The sequence below is a fragment of the Semicossyphus pulcher genome, unplaced genomic scaffold (assembly GCF_022749685.1).
Source record: "Semicossyphus pulcher isolate SPU_LCO1_2020_fin unplaced genomic scaffold, fSemPul1.0.p SCAF_15, whole genome shotgun sequence".
Classification (NCBI taxonomy): Eukaryota; Metazoa; Chordata; class Actinopteri; order Labriformes; family Labridae; genus Semicossyphus; species Semicossyphus pulcher.
This window is the reverse complement of record NW_027211659.1, coordinates 20,489,325-20,506,152: the sequence shown is the minus strand read 5'-3', so window position 1 is coordinate 20,506,152 and position 16,828 is coordinate 20,489,325.

The window sequence follows — 16,828 nt, the reverse complement described above, 5'->3', positions numbered from 1 at the left end:
CCTCTCTCCTATCCCACTTTAAATGGTAATTATGGCTCAGTCAGGCATGCAAAAATGAGAGTGAGATGGTGATTCAAGATGTTATGAAAACGAAGAGCCATGCACATTCATTACTACAAGTCATTTTACAAAGTCTAAAAAACAGGCCACTCATAATAATGCTATGCTGCGGAACACTTTCAGAATTTTGAGTGCATATTTAACCTCATGTCTGGCCCGTGAAGTTAAAGTGTCAGGAAACTTTTGATTTCCCCTCCAACCAAAATTTCTCTATCTGATACTTTCTACATGAGTAGTCCAGCCTTCAAACAAGTGTTGAAGCAAAACTCTTATCTTTTCCTGTGGAAAGGATTCATTCATGCATGCTTGAGCATTTTGTATTGTTCCAGAGAAAAGGTATTCACTCCAGCACCAGCTATCATACAGACAGTTGGCTAGGCTTTGAGTGGCAATGGTTAGAAGCACAATACATAAGTACACCTAAAGCTGACCATTTACACCTTGCTTCACAATGTCTTTGATAAATAAAAGGGCATAATGTATACCACTCCAAGCATTCTTATAACAAAGAAATTTAGTGTACCGTACAGCAGAGCATAAAGGACATTATTGACTGATAATTGGTTTCACTCAGTACCAACAGATGGCAGTAAGTCCTTAAGAGAGGCCGCCTCATATTAAAGCCTCCCACAGTTTAAGAGTCAAACTCAAACAGAAAAATGGCATTTTGAAGAAACCAGAGTAGAAAGTATTAGACACAGGCAGAACTACAAAGTATCTGACAGGAGTATTTTCTCTACCTCTCTGTCCCGGGAGGATTTGTTTGCTTTTTGGTTTTATTTAGTCGCTCTAAAGAACATGAAACAATTTGGGAGAGTGACAAGACAGCAGGGGAAAACGGCTGCTTTTAAGATTTGTATGTGAGAGCGCATGCACATTTAAGCATGTGCGGTGCTGAATGGCAATGATGCCCCCCAACACTATCCCTTCCTGTGTAAAGCACTGGCAATACCATCTTGGTGAGACTGTTATCTGCTTGTTACCAGCACTGCCTCTATTTGCACCACACACACACACACACACACACACACACACACACACACACAGCTCCTCTCTGCATGCCATTTTGTACAGGCACTGAGCATAGCTTCATATTGTGAAAGGCTGTGGTATAATGAGCTGTGCACCCTGCGCCCTGACACATCTGTTTGTTTTGCACATTTGCCATTTTGAAATTGCATATGCTGCTGGATATACAGACGGTACCCCAAGGCTTACCTATTTGTTTTTATACAGGTGTATTTCAAGGCACGACAGAGTTAAACATGTCTCTCAGTGACACTGAGGCCAGAGGCGTCTGCGTTCCCTCGCTGACTTTTAAAACATGTTTTCATCTCATCATCCTCCAGCAATCACTGAAAAAAAGTAATCATTTTGTTCAGTAGCATGAAAAGCATGTCAGAGGAAAATAGAAGAACAGAACATTGACTTAATTTATTTTTGAAAAATTGTGTCTCAGTAAGACTTCCTGCTAAACTGAACAGAGCAGCACAATGTGCCAGGATATGCCAGGGGAGTTGTGGAGAGCAATTATTCTGGATTTCACACTGCGGCTTTGGTCAGTAAACATGACTCAGACTGCAATGCAGAGCTCATCTGAATAATGTCAGAAAACAGACTTAGCAAGGGGCAACAATTTTTATTTTTGAATGAGAAGAGCATGGCGATAGTTTTAAGCTTTCAAACAAAAATACCCCCGCCCCCCAGCCCATGACATGATGTGCTGATACTCTGTGTTTTTTTTCTGCAAAGTGTAAGTGATATGTGTTTGCTTTGAATTTAAAGCAGCATTCTGTCGCAGGCCAGTTTTTTCCTGCTCTGCTGCCTTTGTATTTCTGGGACACCACCCTAATGCTGGGCTTAGCACCCAGGTGAAATATGGAAATGAGGATCAACATGTTGACTCACTAAATGCCGCCAATTTGTCCTCGGATCAACTCATGCCAAACATCCTAAAGCAATGCAGCCTCCCAACCTCAATGCAGTCATATTATGGACAACTGAGCCCCTCTGTGACAGGAAATAGAAGCTAAGCCCTTAAAACCACAAGGGCTGAAGAGTTTTTGGGTTATAGGCTGACAGACACTGCTCTGTGTCAGCTGTCCCCGCTCTGCTCCCGTTGGTCTTTGTGTCCCTGGAGGAAACTCTGCTATCCTCACCAGCTTTGTCTCCTGGAGGCAGCCGGTACATAGCTGCCTCTTAAACGTTGTGGCCTGGAACCATTATTTTCAAGGTTATTCATCATGTATAATACTCCTGTTCTCGAGGCAGCTTAATTAAAGATGACAACTATAGGTTTGAACCTTTCAGACCTGCCTGCTGCTTTACTGAAAGAACATACTGTTCAGTCTTTCTGCTTGCTTTGTGTACCGTAGTCCTTGTCTCTGACATGTCTTGGACAAAATGTGTTATGCTTTTATATGGTAAAAAGTAATAGAATTATCAGTATCTTATACAAAACCAGTTGATTCACACTATAAACGCATCATAAAAATATACAAGGACTATGTTTTGGGGTCCCTGAGGACCCTGACAATTCCTACTGTAAGAAACCACAATCATAAAAATCTGTAGTTAACTCTTCTCAAAACATTGCTAGTTATGTAATATATCATCTCATCTGAAAAAAATACAGATTATTGTTATTAAGGAAAGTTACAGTCAATCTGCAATTGTGAAGCAAGAAACTGAAAAAAAAAAAAACGTTATCTGAAAAGTTAAATCTGTGCATGACCCCCTCAAAGCGACAGAGTTCTTCCATCTCTGTTGATCTTGCTTGATACTTCAAATTGTTTCAAAAGCAAATCAACAAAATTCTGTTAAAACTTAATTTGTGGTTTTGTGTGCTTTTGACTCCCCCAGGACCCCTTAGGTATTACAAAAGAAGGGGTAATTTAAACTGACAATCTAAAAATTTAAGTTTTGTTATCTTGGGCGCCACCTACTGGCAAAATACAGTTACTGTGGGAGCAAACTTCCCAATTCAACCAGAAGTCTACGACTGGCTCCCTTTGTCACGGTTGTAACTCTTTTTCCTCCGACGGTCGCTATCCTTTTTAGACTGTTTGCCTTCATCTGAGAATCGAATTTGTTTCTTTTTATTTGGATTTTCACTAATTTCTGAAGTTGTATCTGTCATCGGTCTTTTCTTTGTTTGTTCAGCCATAGTAGATTACTGTCAGTGCGTTCCATTTACCTCAGTCAGAATTCGGAACTGGGAATGATATCACACCCGAGTTGACCGTGTTCCCTTACAACTAGTCAGAAATCCAAGATGGACACCTCCAGTAAAACAGTTATTGTGCTTGCTCTTCGGAATGCAGACAACTACAGAACAAATATGAGGTCCACAACATGTCCACAGATAGAAATTGGACAGTACTGTGTGTATGACTGAGTCAATGAGACACAAATAAAACAGTAGCTATATTACTACGGGTTTCACTGTTGATGTAGGGTTAGCTCTAGCCGGTGGATAACAAAGCATTATGCGGTATTTTGCGCATACAAAAACCATAACAACATGTCCACAGATAGAAGTTGGACAGTACTGTGAGTACGACTGATTTAATGAGATGAATAAACAGTTAATACTGCAGCTTCTATTTACTGTTGATGCACGGAGATATGAGGTTGGGGTTGGTGAGGTTCCTTCAACTTTCAGGGGGCGTTCCAGTTTGAATTTCCGACTGGGAACTCACGCACCATGTGTCCGGAATGTCGCCAAAGACACCCAGTCCTTAAAAATACTATATACTGCATATGCAAAGGCTTTCATCAGTGGGCCATATGCTCAATCACCATTGTGTTACCTCATTCAGCGATAGTGACTTAATAGACATTTATTTAACTGCATATCTTATTGATTATTACTTTAAACAGAAAACAATAAAATAAATGAACAAATTGATAGGCAAAATCATCAACAGTGGGAATGACTGAATAAAACACCTGCAAGATATGAAATAAAAAATCCCTCTGGGGTCTGCCGGTGACTTGGTCGGTAGGATTTAGGTTAAAACTGGCAAAGCAACATAGGCATAATGATGCAAATGTGTCACTTATAGAATATCTTAGTTGACTGATGTAGTTTTCACATTGATTTTTACATATAGTGTAAGTGACAATAACATCCTTCATGTCCACTGGAAGGAACCAGGTAAGAAAGCAACATGCAGCGGCTATTCAAATCTTGTGGCTGAAGGCAGAGACACATTAAGAATATAGCATGGCTTTCCTTTGAAAAGACAGCTAAACAAACAAGAGAATCAAAAAGGTGACTACTGCAAAATTGAGTGAGAGGAGCTATAATTGAAAGGCTGAAACGTGCAAGTTGTGCAGACAAGGTTTAGTGATCTGCTGGTCACCACAGCCTCATATAATAGCATCTTCACTCCTTAAAAGCCCCTCTGCCAGCTTACGGGGACCACACTGAGTGTGTGTAATGGCCTGGCTGTGAGAGTCGAGGGATTTAGCAGCTCGACTTGAGTCAACACTGAGGCTCATCACAAACATCATTACTTTCTCTTGGCTTGTCCTTTTCCCTCTTCAGTGGCCCGGGTCTGATAGCTGTGTACAAACGACTGGGATGGATGGCCTAGATTGATATAAAATGGTCGACTCAAAGGCTGCTATTTACCAGGAACCTGCACGTCTTTGAATCCATATCTAGAGGAAAAAGAGCTCTTCAGACGGCTTGAAGAGCAAACGTTATTACCATCTCCACTGCCACATGCAGCTCTCTTTGCTTTTTCAAGAGTTTCCACTGATTATTCCTCCATCTAATCATTGTCATCAGGGCTTAACAGGCCGCTGCTGGGGGTACAGTAAGTGCAACCAGTTGGTGCTGTGTGAGAATTAAAAGGGAAGGGGTAGGCACTTTGACAGAGCTCTCATGGGAATTCCAAAGCTACATCACAACACTTTTGCTGTGACAAACCACGCTGATAACTTGCAAATGGAATGAAAGTTTGCATCTCCAGAATGTTTTTAACGAGTCTCCCTGGAGTGTGGCATAATGACTCTGGAATGGAGAGAGAGAGTGCAAGTGTTCGGTCTGCACGCAGCTCTCAGTTTTCTGTTGCCCGTTTATGCACCAACGGCTCTGGGGACTCAGACAGGCTGTGCAAAGACATGAAAAAGCCTCTACAAAACTGTTTGTTTTTGTAAGGAATGGCAGAGTGGGGAGGAGGAATCCACTTAATATTAAATTACCAGATTCTTTCCCAGCTATGAAGCAAATATAATATAAAAAAAGACAAAAACATAAATAAAATTGACATTTTTAAAGATGTAATAAGCAAAACCTCACCATGGACATATTAGATATGCAACTGAAGAGGTTTCTGAGAGTGTTTTCAAGGTTTGAGTCTTGAACACTTGAGGCATATTCATAAAGAAAGCTTTGTGTACATGTCAAATGAAGACATTCGGTATTTATACATAATATAATACATACTTCTGTATAATACATACTTCTCTCTATGCAAAAGTGATTATATTAATGCCTCCTGTTAAGAAAAGTTTAACGACATTTGATTTGACATCACTAGGTAATTACTCTTTGGCAAGACAGCCATTTTCCAAAATATAAAAGACTTAATCACCCAACAAAGACAGGAAAATCAATGAGAGTCACAAATAAAAGCTTTAAAAGAAAAAAAGGTTTTTGACATAACTTCGGAATAAACTATCCAAAGGATTTTCTATTAATTTTAGAGAGGCCTGTGATTTCTATGTTTAAGATACAATAGTTAAATTCAACATTTGGAACAGGGATTGATCTAAAGAACAGTGGACAGTGGATAAAAGTCTACTAATTTGGTAAACATGGCTTTGTCAGTCAGATCATCAAGCAGATCAATGCAAGTGTTGCGAGTAAACAGTAATCCACTATAGCTGAACAAACAAAGAAAAGATTGATGACTACAGATACAACTTTAAAAAAAAGTGAAAATCCAAAGAAAAAGAAACAAATTCGACACTCAGATGAAGGCAAACAAAAGGAAAAGGAAAGTGACCTTCAGCGAGGAAAATCAAGAGTTACAACTGAAGCCAACCGTGGACGTCACACATGTGACTGTTTGGATATCTGGGAAGTGTGCTCCTGCAATTATCGTTTATCACCATGGGTGCCGCCAAAGAGAACGAAACTGAGATCTTCGAGATCTAAGTCTAAATGCATACATTTAAGTAATTTAGCTTACTCTTTAACATTTATAAACTTGATGTAAATGTAACTTACCACACCAACACTCATGTCCCTACAGCCTCTACTAAGCCTGTTACTTTAAGCAGGAAGTTAGTAGGTTTTTTTTTTTCCAACATGAGTTAACTAACGATTGTGATTTTTTTAAATTAAAATAAAAAAATATAGACATACTTTATATAGATAACTATGCATCCCCATGCATTTGTGCATTCCCTCCAGGTACTCTGGGCTCGTCCCACAGTCTTAAGACATCCTCATCGTTAAAATTGCCCATAGGTATGAATGTGAGCATAAATGGTTGTCTGTCTCTATGCGTCAGCCCAGTGATGAGGGTGAACACCGCTCTCTCAGTGACAGCCAAGATAGGCTCCAGCCCTCCGTGACCCTGAACAGTATAAGTGCTATAGCAAATGGATGGATGAATGGATGTTAATATAACTTGATACACTTTTTTTAGCTGTCAAGGTGGATGTTCATGCTGAGTGCAAGTGCAACATTGACCCACAGATATCAAACCAGAGTGCAGTTTCTAAAGTGAAATTCTGTTTCCACTTTTTGTAACTTTGTGTTCCACTGAAAAGAGTGATTATCCAGCATTTAAACCTCTGTGGCAGATTCACACCCTTTTGTAAGTGTTGATTGGGATATGCAAGACTATAAATTGCTGTGAAATTTTAAGACAAAGATATTATTACACAGCTTAAAAATGGAGAATTGAAGTCACAGTTGTCCCTGTCTACTGAGGGACGGTGCCTCATCCTGACGGTAATGGATTTTTTCACACCTCTTTTAAACAATCACTCTACTGCTCCCAAAATGTAGCACTTGGAATACATGTGAGTATTGGGAATGTGCTTTTTGAATGTTTTGGTTTACCTAACCTGTGCAAGTATTAAGATGACATCTGTAATGCTTTTGATACTATATGTGTATGCACCATAAACTGTATAAAAATATGGATGACATAACAGCTTGAAACATTTCGAGCGCCCCCTGCTGACTGGCTGCAGTGTAGGTCATAAAGTCCGCCTCCTCCATGTTAACAGATGGACATGAGTCAAACTATAAAATCAAAATACACGGCATTTCTCAAACATGGTTTCTGTCATTATAGTTAGTTATTATTATGTTAATTTAGTGTACATTTTTCTGACACGTTTAGTTTAATTAGTTTAATTAGTTATTTGATGCTGTAAAAAGGATGATTGACAGCTCTGTGAACAAATACGGCTCCTGACGATCTGTTCCGGATTAGCAGAGTAGAGGAGGATCGGCGAGAGGAAACGTTACTAAAACAATCACTACAGTCATTGAAGTTTCCATATCTGTGAATGTTAACCTCAGACCAACACAAAGAAGCTGTTCTGCTGTTAAACACGGCGGCCTGCGGGATCCTTGCTGTTATTTTTGGTGAGTTAAGTGTATGCTTTGGTTAGCAGGAAGTGGCTGCGGCACCTTCACCCGCCGATATTTACTGCGTTACTCTGGCTCCAAATGACCAAATGAGGTCACCATCCCAAGATGGCAGCGCCTGTCACAGGGGCTATTTTGGCATTAATTTCGTACAATGAGAGCAGATGGAGACGCGTCGTCTATATATACAGTCATTGGTATGCACATGCATACAGTAAAGGTTAGGTTGTTAGACATGCTCTTCATATTCTGCTGCTGAAAAATAATCCACATTATAAGTTGCATCTGGTCTCGCTTACAATGCAAGTGAAAAATATTGTTATATACTGTACATTTCATATACAGGGAGATTGTCATTGGGCTTTACATGAAATGAAGAAGGAAGAAAAGAGAGAAAGATTTATTCACAGCTGCTCTGTCACTGCAAGGTGGAAGGACACAATGTCATACTGTATATTCCATAAGATACTCGTTGTTCAAAGGTGACAGAAAAAGTAAGTCACATCTTAAGCCTTCAGGAGAGTTTCTATTTTTTATGTTTTCAACGACAAGCATTAAATCTAAAAGCTCCAAAAAATTCCACAGAATTTGGAGCCGACTCCCGCACAGCATGAACACCAGAGCCCGGAGTGCTTGTTGCTTTTAAGCATTTCCCAACACATGTTGTGGACCAAGGACATCCAGCTCTTTATGTAAGCAAGAGAACCTAAGTGTTAATTCTGTGTGGCGGAAGCCAATAGCCAACAGTGATTTGAAGAGAGGTGTCATGTTTTCCATTTTCTTAGTCCCTGTTAAAGCCTCCCCACAGTGAAGGCCATTACAGTCTTTCTCAGGGTTATGGCCCTGAGGAACGTTGTTGGGTCCCACACCGCCACATCTTGGACCCAGTTCTCATTAGGGACTTCCATTGGCGACATCAGCACCCATCCCAACGTGCGCCAGGTGGCGCCCGTAGAGGGGGGGTACTGTCATGCCCTCTGCCTCATACTAGACAGGAGTATCTTTTTCTCTCTCCCTCTGTGTGTCTTGATTACAGGAGTGGGATCTGGTGTGCAGGAGTTGGGTGGCAGCTGCTCATCATCAACAATCTACACGGCTTCAAATACTGGGCTCCTCCTCCACCATGCTGCCAGATTGTAGACTCTGCTAAACAACACCGTCCTCACCTGACTCCAGTCCTACTCCTGTGTCGTCTAATACACTCTGGATCTTCCACCTCCTCTGGATTCCGGACTCACTCTGCCTGGCTCCCTGCTCACTCCATGCCCTGCTCTGCTCCTACCTCTGATTCACGGCTCAGTCCCTGTATCCCCCACACCAAGGAACTCTCAGCTCACACACTAAGTATATAAATCTTTTGGCACCAAGTCTTTGTCACTGTGTTCTGCATTTGGGTTCAGACAATATCGCCCCGTAACAAATACAATGTCATTATTGTTAATATTAGTTAATGGTAAAAGTGGACTAGTTTTGAGTTACAGAATTTACAAATGAACATTTCCTGTAGTTAATTGTTTTTATCAAGAAACAGTATATTGATTAGGAAGAACTAAATTGTAGAAATCTTTAATTATCCTTGTCAAAATTACATTATGGACGTCTTGGCTTGGAACTCTAATGAAAAAGCAATTGTTAATATCTACATCTGCAATGACTGCTACTGATTACATGTTAAAGGGCCTGCTGCAGAAGTGATGAGGAGTCTTTAAGACTGGATGTATTTTCTTTACATTTTATCTTAAAGTAACAGTTAATAATTTTGGGAAATACGCCATTCACTTTTTTGTAGAGAGAAAGATGAAAAAACTGGTATCACTCTCTCATGCTTTTTTTTTTTTGGTATAAGCCCTGTAAAGCCACATCATTCTAACATGTTTTTAACTGTTATTTGTACAGCTTTAACAAATAATGAAGAAATAACAGAACAATAAGTGATCTTTAGCGTGCTGTTTATGTGTTCGTGTTAGCTTAGACAGTTTGTCCAATTTTAAGATACATGGAAAGCTAAGCTAACGCAGTGTGTGTGTGTGTGTGTGTGTGTGTGTGTGTAAAGAGGAGCTCAGCCTAACCCTGTAAGGCCTGAACCATCAAATCTGGAGTCCTTATTGAGCCTTCTGACAAATCAAAAATGAAAAAATAGATAGCACATTTGCATTTATGACTTTTGTTTTGTATCATATTTGATACATCAGGTATTTCTATTTGCTACTTACTGGTTACATTATGTTTTTTATACAAATAAAAGCACATCACACATATTTACCCCTTAAAGTGTGCTGATATCACCACCCACACAACGTACCACACGTCTTACAGAACACGATTTTTAACCCCTTAAACTCGGATAATTCTTAAATTTTCCCTGATGTCCCTTCCCCTTCCTTTTAAACTTAAAAAAAGTTATTTCATATTGTGCAACGTTTTATTTGTGAAAATTAATTTGCAAAAGAATACTTAAAGCAAGAGAGCCAATCACTCGTCCTTTATTGTATACAACAGGTTGCATATGTAAAAATGTCAACTCTAAATTTGCCAATGATGACTTTTACACCTTAAATGTGTTAAGTGCTAAAAAATGACTATTGACAGATTTAAAAATAAATTATCTTAAATAAAAATAAATTTTGTATCTAATTTTATATACACATTTCCGACACATAATGAACTAAATATTTATTTATTTTATTTTTCATATGTTGCTTTAGTCCTGTTTATATTCCTCTTCAGTAACAATTTCAGTCTTTATTAATACTTTTCTTATCAATAGACAATGATTTGAAGGTGTTTTTTACCTTGACGTGTTTCGACTGCTGTCTTCCTGCAGTCTTCCTCAGAAGAGTCACGTGATGTTGCTGTGCCGTGTCTTGTCAGCTGTTGTTTATGCAGATTTTATAGTCCTGTCAGATTTGATCACGCCCGCTGCTGTACGACCGCTTCCTGAGAACAGCATCCCAGGTGTGGGACAACATATATGCCCCCTCGTCCCGGTTCACTGTCCTTTGGGCCCATTTATGGATCTCAATGACCTCTCTGATCCAACGATGGCACTTGTTGCTCTCTGACCGAATGACCATGGCCTTTTCCCAGTTCGTGATATGATTTTCCCTTTTGCAGTGGTCTGATATGGCAGATTTTAGGTTTTCCTGTTCTGCTTTATCTTTAATTGCTTGTGTGCACCTCCCTGATGTTTCCTTCGCACATTCTTTCTGGTGTTCTTTCTTGTGCATGCTGAATTACCTTCCTTTCTCCAATATATGTTTTATTGGATGATAAGCAGGGTATCTCGTATATGACGTCACACTAGTGAGCAGTGTAACTATACCTATGTTCTCTGTCTTTGGAGTATTTTTTCATTTTCCTCTCTGCTTGTTTTCTCTTCTCCTGACTTGCTGCTTTCCTTTCTCTATGGCCATCTTGGATATTGGCAATGTGTGAGTGTGATTTTAATTTCAGTGTTTTTCTTGCCATAACTTTTTCAAAATTGGCAAAAATATCTTGTACAAAACCACACGTGGGTCACGGATCGATGACCTCCGTTTTTGATATCTCATACAAAGGTCTTCTGGGTCATATATTTCCTCTCTGGTGGATCAGTTTCTGGTTACATTTAACAGGTTTTCTAGGGGAAAAAAATATCACACTGACGATTTAGAGATCACAAAAACTTGTGAATCAAATATGATACGCTTGGCTTTATAGAGCATTGCTTTGCAATTATGATTACACCAAATGTTTAACAGTAGTGATAACAAAACCGGTAATGTCAGAGCTTATCAGTTGTATGGTCTTCAATAGTTATGCCATAGCAACCGTTTCATACCTGTTTTAATACCGATCACAAACAAATTAAACAACACACATGTGCCAATAGTTATCGTGGGTTACACCTCTGGGGAAGTCTGAGGTGTCATGAAGAGAGATTCCCTCTCTGCTTACACCTGGCTCAGACACATTTCTTTACGGAGCTCATGATGGAAGTTTCCAAGCAGCGAGCCATTTTCCTTCCTCTCACTCTTATCTCTGTTGTGAGTTGCAAATGCGCAGTAGCAATCTTGAAGGGCATACCGCAGTATATAATATATACAGTTATTCAAATAAGTATCTCACAGCTTGTGAATCACCGCAACCATGAGATGTCATTCAGTATGCAAGCATAATTGTGCAAATGAAATATTAAGCTAATTGGTCCGGCTATATATGGGATTAGGTGTGGACGGACAGATACACACGCACACTAATACACTCTCACATACACAACGGTTTGCATGATCCCCTGCAGGCTTATGCCTGTCAGAGATAATTAAGTAAAGAAAGGGCTGGAGATTTTATTTATGTTTGTTTAAAACTGGTCAAAAACCTTAGAAACATGCCAACATGGTTGTGTTGGTGGAAACGTCAGCAGGCAAAAGAGGAGACATAAGAGGGAGTGTTACCAGATTATAAGAAACAACTATCAAGTTTAAATGCAACATAATAAATGTGGGCTATGTGTAACAGTGTCAAGATCAAGAGGATTACAACAAATTTGCACATCTTATCTGCCTTGCTTCTTGAAGCAGAGGTTGCAATGAAAACAAGAGGAAGCTGAGCAACATGTGAGAGAAAGATACTTCAAGTTCTAAGACAATTTCTCTTCGAACTGTAGAACACACTCGTGATCCACAGTACTTTCAGGTAGTTCCAAATCTGTATTAAAAAAAAGTATTCAAATTCAAATCACACTAAAGATCAATTTGCTTTAAGGCAGAGTGGTGCTAAAGTGATTGATGAAACAAGTCTACGTTACACAAAAAAACTGGATTGAGACATGTCAATGTGTTACCCTTTCATCCTTCAATCCTTTCATATGATGCTCCATGACTGTGTTATTGTTTAATTTGGCAGAGAATGCACAAGAAGGACATTTTGTCTTTGTCACTGATGAGATGAAAGAGGTTCTAGCCATCATGCCTTATTGATTTCATCATTCAAAGCATGAATGAAGCATGAAACATGAAGCAGAGATGAAGTGGAGCAAACTGGGCAGAGGAAGAATTTCAGGAGACAAGTGAGGTTGTGGGGCTTAACCTCAATAGCAGCAACAAGTCTATATTATCTTGTACATAAGATGTAATTTAACATTAGGTTTTGTGCAGCGTTTAAAATTCAAGATACACATTTTGACCTGGGTTCAATGAGACTATAAATGTTTTTATTCTGTGAATAAATATATATGCACTTTCCCCAACTTTGATTTCACAACAAAGCTATGGTCGATTAACCCACTGCTGTTTCTTCACTGCAATTCAAACAGATTTTTTTTTTTTGCTTTATGACTCAATTAAAATAAATCATGTGATTGTAGCATGTTTGCACAGGCTGTTCCCTGCAAATGTTGTGTAAATCTTCTCCACGCATCATTGCACACCACTGGGCAAACAGGTCGAAAGCATCCCAATTAAAGCAGCTTCATGCTGACATAGTATGTCGGAGCCGACATGTTTTGTTTTTTTTGAGCAATACTTAATTAATCAGGAGGAATACAACAGTTAAACATACAGAAACATGGAGCCATGTTAACTGTAATATATTGCAGCCTCTCATTAAGTAGACCCCTATTGGTTAAGAGTCTTGCAGGTTTCAGCCGGTACAGTAAGTTCTCTATTGTTAGTGACCTTCAGGAATCAAAATTGCTGAAAAACAGGATTCAGTCAGGTTTTTACTCACTGAAAAGTGTTCAGCTCTTGAGCTGCAAAATAGGATTTTTTTTTTTAAACTTTCATTTTGATTTTGCTGAATGGTTTCCCATGTACTTTCCCCAACACTATCCATTCAATATTTTACACTCAATCATCCAGAATTTGGAAGCCTTGTTGCTAATCCATTATGTGACATTACAAACACATTTGAACTTTGCGACTTTAAAATTTACAATTTAGAAAAGATGAATCGTGATTTAAGGATTAGAGGCCCCAGACATCTTTGGGGCAACTGTGGCTCAGGAGGTTGAGCGGATCGCCCACTGTATGGAAGATTAACTTAATGTAAAAGATTGAACAATCTTATCCATATTAAATGTCTCAGAAACTGCTCCCAGCTCCACCTGTCCCTCTTTCTACATATAGGGCCCTATTTAGATGGCGGAAGGCGCACAGTCTAAAGCGCACGGGGCGCTAAGTGATTTAGGGCGTGTCTGACGCACTTTTGCTAGTTAGACTGCGCGCAAACCAAGGTGCAAAGAGGTTGGGTAAGTCCTTGGATTATTCATAGGCGTGTTTTCGGCATAACATGAATCAAACCAATCAGAGTGTCAGCTCTCATTCTCTTTAAGGGCCCGGTGCACCTGCAGGCAGGCGTGTTGCTATTTACACAGCGGATTTCAGTCATTCTTCTTATATAAACTGACCGGCATATTCAACTTATTTCTTTCCACTGTGCCCTTGAAAACGCTGAAAAAAAACACAGGCTACTGTATGATACATCTCGAAGCACAGATTGATGTTAAAGCCACTGAAGCGATCCCACTCCCCAGCAGAAACAAAAATGAAAAGAGTCATGCTGTGTACATTTATGCACGAGGCACAGCATTAATGATTTAAGTCTCCAGATGACCAGGATCTTATGTTTATTAAAGTTCTGTGTGCTGACCATTAAAGAATGGTAGGCTTTAAATGTTAATTTACTTATTGTTTCTGCTGGATCACATGGCTGTATTCTCGTGCGTAATGGAGATTGGACAGTGTATTAAAATATGTGGGCACAATTGTCGGTGCCACGGGTAGTTATGTTTGAGTATGGTAATTAATATACCTCCTGCGTGCATTTTGGTTTCTGCTGTATTATAGTGAGCGTGTCTGAATGAATGCGCAGTATGGAGAGCTTTGTGTCAGTCTCAGTAGTTTTTGGCCCGTGCGTAGCTGGAGCAGGAATCTCCCTGAGGTGAAGCAGGTGTGTGTGAAGGCAGCAGTGAGCTTGTCCACGTCTTCCTGCACTTCTCAGCAGATCAGTAACAAACCGGAAGCAGTATCATGATTTAAGGAGACGAGGGAAACCAAAGCTTGCAGTCTGTCCCTTAAAGTACGTGTTTTCCCTGTATCTGAAAACACACTGTTTTTTCCTTATGAGTAGAAGAACTGCTGTGCGTCCCTGTGTGAGTGACAAGCAGACTCGTGTTGTAAACTCACCCATGTATGTCCATAATGTGCCCTCTAAATAGCAAACACAGATTGCGCCATAGACTTTAGACCAGGTTTTTGTTGGTCTGAGGAGCGGCTGCTTTCTGCGTCCTCTAGACAGCAACGCGCCACCTGTTTGCCTGACCACACCTCATATCAAAACCAACACACCCATGGGCGCTAACGGTGCCGCAAGATGATTTGCTATTTACACAACATACGGCTGGGCGAGAAAATGACGACTACGCCGGGTGGAAGTTAGCAATGACACTTGCGCTGTGCGCTTTGGCGCTTTGTGCCGGGGGAACGATAGGGCCCATAGTCTCCACACCTCTTTGGTAGACGGTAGCTGAGTCTGTAGGGACTTGGCTTTGGAACCGGAGAGTGGCCGGTTCAAGTCCCGATATGGACTAAGCATGGAACTGGGGTTGGTGCTTGAGAGAAGCCAATTCCTTTCCTGGGCACTGTCGAGGTGTCCTTGAGCAATGCACTGAATCCCCATGTGCGCATGTCCATGTGCAGTCCCCTCACTCTGACATCTCTCCAGTAGTGCATGTCCATAGGGTCCTGTTTGTGAATGTGTGTATTTCAGGCCTATGAAAAATGTGATCTTCTTCTTCTTCATCATCTAGTCCAGCATCCCTCTGGCTCATAACTTAAGCACAAAGGTGCATTTTTACTTTGGAAACCTGATTTGCCATCTGGCCCAGCAGCTATAAGCAGCTAGAGTTACGATCAAAAATTACGACCCACAGATTTGCATACATACTATATTTATTTACATTACTTGGGAAATATGAATACTAAGTCCCTGCAGACTGCACCAATTCATTGCACTTTTTTTTCCAAATTGTAAATTTTGATGATACATTTGAAGCACATGGCCCCAATTTAGAGCACAGATCATCAGTTGGCAACTCTGATTTGGTATACTATAGTCTATGACAGCAGTGTAGTGTTATATCTTGCTGGTTTGATATGATGCTACATTAGCAAAAATCCATATCACCTACTTTTTAATCCCATAAAAATGCTTTCGGTAGCAGTTTTTTTCAGACTGTTACCAGCTTTACATCCTGCAGTGTTCTTACCTCAGACTGTGTGATCGTCTTGTTTACACAACATAGGTGAGGTGCAGCTGACTCCAGTCTGCACTGCCTAAGCTCTTCCATCAGTAGGTCCAAGGAACAGGTGCCATTTTCCAGTAATGTACAATTCTATGTACAGTCTAAGTATACTCATGTGCAGATGTGTTTATGCTTGTTGTCTGGGGTACTTAGGAAATATTTATCCTTCAATCCACTCAATCATTATAAGTGCTGCTTTAAAACTGTACAAAATAAACTGGGCATGGATTAAAATGCCTTGGGGGTTGAGTCTAAAACAAAGGAGTGCAGACCAGACAGCTTATTTAAACGTAGACTCTCAGCAGCCACTGAGGTACCAGTGACTGGCATGACTAATAACACCTGCAAACCCCTGCTGATGTATTATTTTTCTTTCCCTGCAATTAGGCAGGGAAATATTACTGATTGTATCATGTGTATAAAAGCACACAGGATGCACTGATAGCATGAAAAGAAGGAAATGGAAATGAGGGATTTAGAATGTTTTTAATAAAATAAGTATAGCTTTGAATTTCAAGTCTGTCTGCATTATTTTCTTTTACTGTCACATTTTTAGACCATAGAGCGTGAAAGTATGATGCTCTCTCAATATCTTCCTTTATTCACCATTTACCTAAATACAGTAGGCAATCCTTTTTTCCATATCAGCTGCACCACAGAGGGCCTGACTCAGCCAAACAAAGATGTCTTAAATTCTTCTGTCTCTTCATCCATAGGGCGAGGGATTTAAATAAGAATAACTGTTGCAGCTTGTAAGCTGGGTAAATGTATTGAGAATCAGAATAACCGGCACCGTTAGTGCTTCAGCGAGCACCCAACAAGCCCTGATTTATCTCTGCTGGCTGATAGGAGACAGTGGGACT